At 43.0% G+C, this 10,054-nt stretch overlaps 1 long non-coding RNA gene across 1 annotated transcript; it reads right to left on the reverse strand.

Annotated features, from left to right (window-relative positions):
* Nucleotides 1-1,639: 1,639 nt before the first annotated feature.
* Nucleotides 1,640-5,735, reverse strand: LOC111937184 (uncharacterized). The gene is made up of 3 exons (XR_002868479.2): nucleotides 5,554-5,735; nucleotides 3,540-3,651; nucleotides 1,640-2,356 (listed from the first exon to the last, which is right to left on the reverse strand). It is a non-coding gene; the product is annotated as an uncharacterized LOC111937184 (long non-coding RNA).
* Nucleotides 5,736-10,054: the final 4,319 nt, after the last annotated feature.

Raw genomic sequence — 10,054 nt, forward strand, 5'->3', positions numbered from 1 at the left:
TGAGCTGTTATGAAAGCACAGCACCCCAGTTAAAAGAGGAGCAGTTTGGGCATTTCTATTCTTGGCCAGACAGATCATTGTCCTGCAGACATCCAGTGAGGCAGAGCTGGCCTTGCACTGCTCCACTGGTCTTCCCAGCTGGGCTGCCTCTGCCCTCTGCTCCCCAGCAGTGTGACATTACGTATCCACTTGTCATTCTGGTGTCAGCTGCTTTGGCATCTCTTTCAAGCAATGTTAGCTTCTGGAGGGGAAGGATAGGCTGGGTGTGGGGGAACCTGCCTGTTTACCTTCAGACATGTCAGTCATTGAACATAAGCTAGAGTTCACCAGCAGCAATATTCCTGTTTCATGGGTTTGTTTGCTTGTTTTTTCCTTTTTTCTTTAATTTGAAAAACCCCAAAGTAAAACCAAAACACAAAAAAAAACCCACAAGAAACCAAACCAACAGCAAAAACCCCAAATGCCCCAAAAACCTATACCTTTAAAATTAATTTCTTTTGAAGGCGTAAAACACAGATGACTGTACCAGATTCAGTCCAAAGACCAACTTTTCAGTAACATTCTCCTGTGTTTGTAGTTCCTGCAGTGACCCAGAGCAGCAAAGAACATGGCACAGCTGTCTGCTGCAAGACAGCATCCCCATCCACAAACCAGCAGCACGAGGAGACCTCACAACTGCTTTAGTTGTACATCTACAAGGGTAGTGAAACCCAGTTAGAAGTTCAGAAAGGCAACACAGCAAATGTTTTCATTTAACCACTTTCCTAATACCTCAGTGGAAAAGCTGCTTGTTTTGATAAGACCAAACAACTTGACTATCAGTCCATATCTTCAGCTGGTTCTCCTGCAGTGGAAAGCAGTATGTGTGCAAACAAAGCAAGTGGATAAGTTTGATCACATTCTCTGCCCCTTATGAAAATAAGGATGTTCTGTGCAAAACTGTAGGCTTGCAATGAAGGACACTTTTTGGCAGTCTGGAGCAGAAAGCTGTGCCACAAAGAAACCATCATCTGTTTGGAGACTGAGGAAATATCAAGGAAAAAAAGTGAGGTGTTTTCCTCTCTGTACACAGATAAACCCCTGCATACTGCTTCCAGAAGCTGGGAACCACTAGTGAATTTGTCCTTGCCAGACCAGCTGACACCATGTTACATTAGAGGAAATCTTTCCAGGATCTGTTGAACTGGAAAATATTATTTATGTTCTAATACACACCTATGTTTATTTATGCCATTTAGGCATTAAACTGTCTCGTTCAAGGCTACAAAAGAAACTGTAGAAAAATCCCTGAGATGTATTCTGGCACTGGACCCCATCCTCCTAACCCTTTTTGAAAGCCTCAAATATCTGTCACAAGATAAACTGTAATGTTTCCACTTGCAGTTTATAAATAACCTATTTTGAACTCCCAGGTACAAGGTCTAACCCAGAAAAGAGAGAATGAGCCCAGCCCCTTTCCCTGCACAACTACTCATGGTTTTGGACAGGGTACTCCCTAGAATGGCCTTTCTCTGTGCTGACAGGTAAACAACAACATTTACCTACTTCTAAATCATGGCAGTGGAGTCAAGACAGGATTTATAAGGCATTTGAAGGTTCTTGGAGAGCAGCTATTACAGAATTACATGCTGATACAGTATCAGGCGGAATGCTTATTATTTTATTTAGGATTACAAAACAAGCTGCTCTGCCTTATAGCAACATTAAGAAGTCAGATGGAATGCTCAAAGCATGAAATCCAGCACATTTCTCCTGTAACAGAAGTCCCTTCATCAAAGGTTCATAAAAAGATGAATTGCTTTAACCAGTTGATGTCATAAGACAAGTGTTATGGGCATTGAGCTTAACTTAGAATTTCACCAGATTTGTGGATTTAAGTTGGAATTGGAAATGCTTTTGAATGTGCTTGTGCAGAAACGTGCATATTGCAGAGAAAAAAAAATCAGTGAGAACTGCCAGTAACTGGCTGACAACCCAGCACAGGAGGTATGTTAGAACTGATTCACAGTCTTGTGCAACAACTTTGTTTTGGGTTAAAAGAGGGCAGAAAAGACAAACTCCATTGAGACTGTGTTACGTGAGTCCATGGACAAGGGCTTGACTTTTGATGTATGTGTATTTGGCAGTCAGTGCTGGAGATTTATTTACAGGGTGTCATTTGAGGTTTGCTCTGATATGCCCCACAGGATAACCACTGAGGTTATTTTGCTTGGGGCTTGCTGTTTCCAGCTGCCTTCTTTAACTTTCTTCAGCTGCTCAGGAGACACTTTCTAAAGGCAACTTATTCCTACCTTGCACTGGGCTCCAACATTTCTGGGGTTTGTTCCTCCACTGCTCTCTCTTAAACCTTGCCTGTCTAACCAAATAAAAAGGAGGCCTAAATATATCCTTATGTATGCACATGCCAAAGAAAATACAAATTAATTCACCCAAGGCCATACTGCCCTGCTCCTAGAGGGCCTGCAGGCCCTCCTAAGGGAGTGTGAGTTTTCCTTTGCTGAAAATCCCTTTATTGCTGCAGCATGGTCACTCCTGAAAAGAGGTTACAGATATTACATGTAACCCTAGGTATGCTTCAGATGATGTAAGGCAGAAAGGTTTAAATTGTGTCAGATAAGGCTCTAACTCTGGAATATGACTTGACAGGTGAAGACACTCGAAATCAGTCTCAGGTCTGATTTCAGTTCTTCGTCTGAATTGTTCAGGCCTTTATCTCACTGTGAATTATTTTATGGTATCCATATACAGCTTGTTATTAAATCAGTGAGTTCAAAATATGCTTATATTACACGCTTGATGAACACTTCTCATAAAGTTACTCTTAGAATTGTGTAGCCTGTAAGAAATCACTTGTTTTCACTTAGTGTGAGATTCCAGCAAGAGCCAGTCAGGCACACAAAATCCATCAAAAATTGTCTTTGCTGGCTGAATCAGCCTTAAGGGACCACCAGAATCATCTGCCACCAGAGAGACTCTCACAGTCACAAAACCTCTTATTTGTACATGAAAGCTAAGCTCTGTCTGGTGAACCCTGAGCTGCTGGAAAGGCATACCATTTTCCTCTGCTCTCCCTTCTTCCCTGGCAGGGACTGCTGTGAATCTGTTTGTTGGGTAGTGTGGCCAAGCACAGGACCTCTCCAGATGGGAAACAGCTCCCTGGGAGGTTAGCATGGGAAGCAGCACACAAGGAATGGGGCCCAGAGCAGCAATGATGGAGAGCAGGAGGAGCAAGGAGCAATTCTCCCCCAGAGCACAAGAAGGACCAGTGCCAGTGGAAGGAGAACAAAAATGACCTTACAGCTACTGCCTGTAACATGGCACAGAAGCAATTCCAGGGCTCCTGTGAGCTAGTCTCTGTTCCTGAATTACCTTCTCTCAGGTATTACCTTTCCTTTAATGTAGCTTGTGAATAATAAAGAGCATATGTGCTGAAAAAATTTCTACAAACTTGCATTGCAATTTTTTTACCAGCCTCTTTTGGATTTTCAGTTCAATTGTACAAGCAATTATTTCTGACCACTCTAACAACAATTACTCACGTTTTAATAACCTTTTTCACATGAGCATGTCACCACTCAGTCCACAATTGAAGGTGAAGACCACTCCTGCTTAACAGCTGATGATCAGCAAAAGAAATGGGCCTGATCTGATCTGTTAAAGAGAGACAGATTTAACATTTTAGTAGAACTTATCTCTATAAAGCATCCATATTCTCCCCAGTTGCTGACTGAGAGAGACAGCATTTATTCAATGGAAAAAGGGATTCATTTATATTGATTGGACTTTCCCTCCCACCATGCACATTGTAGAACATCAGGGTACACTTATTCCACATCAGTAACTCTCAGCCCTGCTGCAGTCTAAGTGCTCTCCCATTAAATTATTCAGGATGTCAGCATGGGCAACCAGCTCAAAAAGAAAATTCAGAATAATCTAAAAAGAAAAGAAGGTTTTTGTCTTATAAAAAACCAAACAAAAAACCAAACCAAAAAACCAAAACAAACAGAAAAACCCAAACAAAACCAAAACCCAACCCACAAACCCCAACCCTAAACCAGGAATTGTCATGTTATTTTTACTTACAAAGATCTAATTATGGCAATATTAACTGATTTGTTTCACTAGACAGAAGCCTATAAAAGAAGTTAGTGTCATCAATATATAGGCTAATGCTATTTTTTTCTTTAGCAATCAGACCTTCTTGCTGTAACTGAGGTTAAAAACAGACGTGTGAACTACACACTATTTTAATGTGTGAGAACGGAAGCAAAGGATGGGCTGGAACAATAAATGAGTTGCTTGCTTGAAAAGTAACACTGAAGGGAGATCACTGTCTTCATGTCCTGGTCACATAATCTGGTGGCTGTTTTAAACAAATTAAAGCAGACTGCTTTATTTTTGTGAGTTCAAGTAAAACAGAGTTTTCAGCCAGCAGATACTCAATTTTCCTGGCTAGTTTTTGGATGCGGGCCATGTGTGATCAGTGACCTATTTTCACTGCAATGAGATCAGCTATGTTTGTAGGATCCTGAATCAGCAGATCTGTCCTTATTCCTGGCTCTGCCTGCCAGAGCACCGAGCCAGGCTCTCCAAAGCTACTGGCCTGCCATAGATCTGTAGCAAAGGGTGCTTGGTCATAAAAGGACTGTGCTGAAACCTAACAGGCCAGGACCATCAGGATCTATGGTGCACAATCTGCTGGTGCTGCTGAACTTGAAATTTTGTTTGCCTAATTGAAAGGGCCTAGGAATAGAAGAAATCTGTGCTGTTTATAGGAATTATAATTCTTCCTGGATAACAGTGCTATTAAAAAACAGAAGGGGCAGAGGCAAGAACCAGAGCAAGATCCTAGTGCTTCAGCTTCAGATCTGAAGCAGTTTTGGTCACAAACACCAGACTCTTGTCTTTGGAAAAGTACAGCATATCTTGCAGTTTGCTAGTACTGCATGGATTATCATGTCCAAATGCAATTTTGAGGTCAGCTCCAAGGTATTCTGCTGTTGTTTGCCACCAAAGCCCAGTGCAGCATCTGTGGAAGCTTGGTGGTGCTGCTTGGACTGAGCCATACAGAAGTGGTTGAAGCCTCATAGGAAAATTTAGTCTGGAGGGAACTCTGCAAAGGTCATCAAGTCCAACTATCCACCCAAAGCAGGGATTGCTGAGATTGGGTTACTTGGAGACCTCTCAGTTAAGTTTTGGTGACTTAGAATTAAGTGCATTATGTCCAGGATCTGCTCTTCTGGAATGAACCTCATTTGGATTAATATATTTAAAGAGAGTTTTGAAATAAATTATTATTCATGTAGGGCTGCAGATTTTCTGGAGACCAGAAATCTGACTGCAGTTCTTTTCACCTAGCCCCACAGCTGCCAGTGCCAGCAGCACTGGGCACTCAGCTCTCAGGGAGGAGAGGAGCTGGTGGAAAACAGGCAGTGGTCAAACTTGTCCCCACTGATCAGCCAAGGAAAGAGAAGGAAATAAAGACAGATTTTCCTTCTAGCAGCCAGGAAAGTGAAGGCAATCGGCAGTGGTTCATGTCCTGCCTTCATTCACCTCTTATCCCAGGGCTGTTGGCAAAAAGAGTTGCTTTGTCAGGATTAGAATATTGGTTCTCATCTTCATTTCCCAGTGGACCATCTCTGGGATGAAGTGATATAAGAAGGGATGAATTTGGTCTCATGGTCACCAGTGAAAAGTATTGCTATGGATCACCTGGAATGTCCTCACAGTGCTCATAAAGACCCCATCATCACCAGCAACACTGGAGGCTTTGTGAGGTGCAATGAGGGGCTTCCTGGTGATGGAAGTTCTTTGGGTGGATATTGTTCTCTGAAGGAAAAATCTTTTAATCCATTGGCAGAAGCTGAAACCATCTCTGGTGAGTGTTGTGTACCTGTCTGCCTCTTACTGGAATCCTGTGGTGAGTAAAACCACCGACTTCTGTGAATTTTACTCAAAAATACATATAATTTTGTGACAATCATCTTACACGCTGCCTTCCTTCATTCTCCTCTGTAGTTCAGATTACAGTAATTCCCTGGTAGCCTTTCTTTTTCACCACCACCCCTGTGTGATCCCAAGAGGCCATTAAAATGCCAAAAATACCAGTGTGACATGAAGAGGGCTGGCGTCTCTGCCAGCACAACTTCACGGATGCCAGTGCCCTGGGGAGTTGAGCTATGCTAGGGGAGCATCTGAGATTTTAAATGTGAGCAGTGTCCCCTTAGTGGCATAGATATCCTCTTTTTGTATTCACGATGAATGACGAATAGAAATTCCTGCCCTCAGGCGTGTGGCAGCAGCATGGGATACTAGGAAAAGCCAAGTTCCCTCTGAAACGCAGAGAATGATTTCATTAAGTTAAAATCTCCGAGGACTCTAGGCAGATGCAGGAGTGAGAATGACAAAAGCCATTACATGGGAGCCACGCTGTGGACAGCAGATAGAGCTGGAGCTGGGCAGGAGGTGAATGCAGCATGGGTTAAAGCGTTGTGATCCCCTGTGCCAGGAGACTGGGGAATTTGCATACATTTTACAAATAGCTTTGCTGTGACCCAAGTGCTGAGGCTTTCCTTTTGGATAGACAGCATCGCTGCAGTTTAGCCATTTCTTTGTTGTTTGCTGCCTCCAACAGGATTACTGGGAAAATTTTCTCCAGCCAGTGACAAAAGCTGCAATAAGAGCAGCTGCCTTTGATACTCACAGAGGAGGGCAGAGTGGTCCTGTGAGACAAGCAACAGATTTGCAGAGAAGTCAAGAGATGTCAGCTAGAAATTAGCACAACTCCAGATTAAAAACTCTCTCTTCGTGGTAGTTTAAGTATTAATGAAGTCACTGTTTAAAAGTTCATTAATAACAGATTTAAAAATTAAATGCTTTTTGGAAAAGAAACTAAGACAATTCCTCCAGTGTTGTTCTTGGAGGTTTCATCTCTGTGAAAGGGCAGAGCAAATAGGAGAAGATTGCTGTGGGTCACCTCTCAAGCCACCCCTTCAGATGCTACCTAAGCTGCTTCTATGTTCTTACACACCTGCTAGCACTGGATCTTGGAACCCAAGTGCGAAGTCTTGGTTCATTAGGATTAATGAAACTTGAGCTTAAGTCCAGAGTTTCAGGAAAGGTCAAACAGATTGCTGTGTGCTAGAAAAAGCTGAGAGCGCTGCTTGACTTGAAGGAGTGCAACTGCTGAACACAAACTCAAGTGTAGGTTAACAAGTGTGTGTGTGTGTGTGTGTGTGTGTGTGTGTGTGTGTGCATGCAGATACACACACACACACATGAAAAGGAGAGGGGATAGAGGAAAAAAAACGGGGGAGATGTGCAATACCCATCATGTTCCCTACAGAAGTCAAGGCAAAGAGATAAAGGGGATTTCTCAGAAGTGAAATATATGCACCAGTACACAGGGACCCCTGAATGGATGGATGATGGATGGATGGATGGATGGATGAGGCCAGCTGCAAGTCTTTGCCTGAACCACAGAGATCCCTACCTCCCAGAAGCTCAACTCACTGGTCTACTGGACCCATCAGTCACCCATTAGTGATTTTCTTGCCAAAAAGGTGTTCCATGAAGAGAAACAAAACCAGCAAAGGAATATGAAATAACTTCTTCATTTCTGCTTTAACTCTGATATTTCCATTGTGTAAGCAAGCTTGAATCTGGGGAGACATACAGATCTCAATATTAAGGTGCTTGAGAGCTGTGTGTTTATACAAAGTCGTATTTAGATTAAAACTCTAGGACCTCTTAACATACACAGGTCTAAAAATAACATTAAGCACATGCTTTTTATCATGGTTAAAGCTGTTGCAATAAACCCCATCCAACATCACACCCAGCTATTTGCTGTTATGTTGCATAGTAACAGTATTTGGCAAAAACAAAGAATACTTTTGGTCAAATGAGATGAGGAATGAAGATCTGAAAGTAGCCCAAAAATCTCCATGAAGCCCTTGAAGCAAGATATGCAGCTGATGCTGTGGCATTTAACCTGATGAAGGAGACACAGGAAAGAAGCAAATGCAAACTAGAGACCAAGACTAGTGCCATGACACTCAGACAGGAAATGGGATGGGGTAGGAACACATTTTCCTGAGAATCAGCAAACATTTTTTCAGTCCCAGGTGTAAGGAAAAGACACAGCAAGGCTGCAGCATCCTCCCCCCGGCTGTGCTCTGATCCATCTTGCTGGGAGCTGGGAACCAGCAGAGGAGCCCTAATTTCAGGCCACTCAGTGGGAAGGAAAGAGGGTCAGGTTGTGCCCACTTGAGCACATCTTCATGCAATTGAAACAGCATGAAATTAAATTAGTGAAATAAAGAATCAGTCCACAGATGCAAAAGCATCAAATACCATGTCTATGATGAGCCATGATGATTGGTTTGTTTTCAGTGTGACCCAGCTCATGCCCAAGAGTCTGGTCACATCCAAACTTTCAAATTCAGCTTGTATGGAAAAAAGGATTAACTCAGATGTCATAGACTCCAAAATACCTTCAGTGACATGAACTTCAGCATCTGATCTACTTTTCTGAAACTCAGCCAACACTTCTCTTCAGTTACTAGGAGCAGAAAAACACTGTTTCTCACATCTTTCAGTTCAGCTGAGAGGCAACAGCACATGCATTTGGCACTTTGTCAGTCAAGAAAGGAAAATGAGTTTATAAAGAAAATGCTGACACAAATTCTGGCAGGGCTGCTGGGCATCCCTGTAATATGGGTGAAGAACACAAGCTGTTACTGCAACTGAATTCACCCTAGGGAAGGCTTGCTGCTTGTGGCCACATGTGAGGGACACTGCTGCTGTCTTTGTGCTGCTCTCAGCCTTGGAAAGGCTGCTGATGATATGTTTGATCCTTGTTGACCCTAAGTTAGAAGCTAAGCAGAAGGAGATAGCTAAAGGCTATAGTCATTGTGAGAATGAAGTCTTAGCTACAACTCATAGCTGCCAAAGTTAAACTCCCTACTTTAAGGCAGAGGTGTTTTATACCTTTGCCACACTGCTGAACATCACTGGTGTGCCACTTGCAGTCCTCAAGTGATAATTTAAAACCAGCTGGCGAAAGTCAAAGAGTAGGTGAAGGATTTTCTTCTGTCCAGAATTTGCTTTATCCTTCCCTCGTCACCTCTTTATCACAGTTCCACTTTGTTCCTGGTCTCAAACGTGCTCCTTTCCATTTCCCTCAATTTTCTTGCCATATAGCACCTCTTTGTCTACTTACATCTCCCAGAAAAATCTGGGGAAATAACCTTGCCTTTGCCACTGTGCTATGATCCACTTCACTTGTCTGCATCTCCCCAGCCCTCTGTAATGGCTTGATGTTGCACAGGCTACAACAGGAACTGCCTGCTGTCCTCTGCTTTCACAGAGAGTGCATGCCCAGCTGCTCATATTGTCCTGCACACAACAGGCTTTTTACCACTACTGGGGCAAGGTTAGTGGCTTGAGAAACATCATTCAGGACAGTCAGCTATTTTGTTTTTTTTTTCCTTATAGTTGGTAGGAATTCCAGCCCACCCATCAAAGACCCCGTTTGCTGCACGGCTTCCCACACTAGTCAGAGGTGGTCACTGACTCCTGAACTGCGTGGGCAGAAGATGTGCTGTTTTACACACTCTCTTTGCACCTGATTTTGTTTTTCCTGAGAAAGAAGCCACTAATTTTGGTTGCTTCTGCACAGACAAAGAGCAAATAGGAGAAAAAAATGAAGTTACTCAAAACCACAGAGAAATGGGGTAAAGCTGCTACCTGCTTAGGAGCTATTTCTACATCTATGTATAAAGATTTTAGTATGGTTTTGTCCCATGTGCCATCACCTTTGGAGTGATGAGTGGGAGCCAGGAGAGTAGAGGAAGATGCTGGAGATTATGAGCTCCATGGGTGCAGAGGCCCCTGAGAGCAGCCCCAGGCAGCTGCTGCTGACAGAACTCCTCATGGCCTCTATGTGTTAGTCTGTCATTTGTTAGGTATTTTACTCTGAATTCAGCTTTTTCTTTCCCAAGGAACAATGCAGTGTTTCTCTTTCTCTTTCCCCCTATTTCTGGGAGCACAT

Source organism: Cyanistes caeruleus, chromosome 4 (genome assembly GCF_971803275.1).
Source record: "Cyanistes caeruleus chromosome 4, bCyaCae1.hap1.1, whole genome shotgun sequence".
Lineage (NCBI taxonomy): Eukaryota > Metazoa > Chordata > Aves > Passeriformes > Paridae > Cyanistes > Cyanistes caeruleus.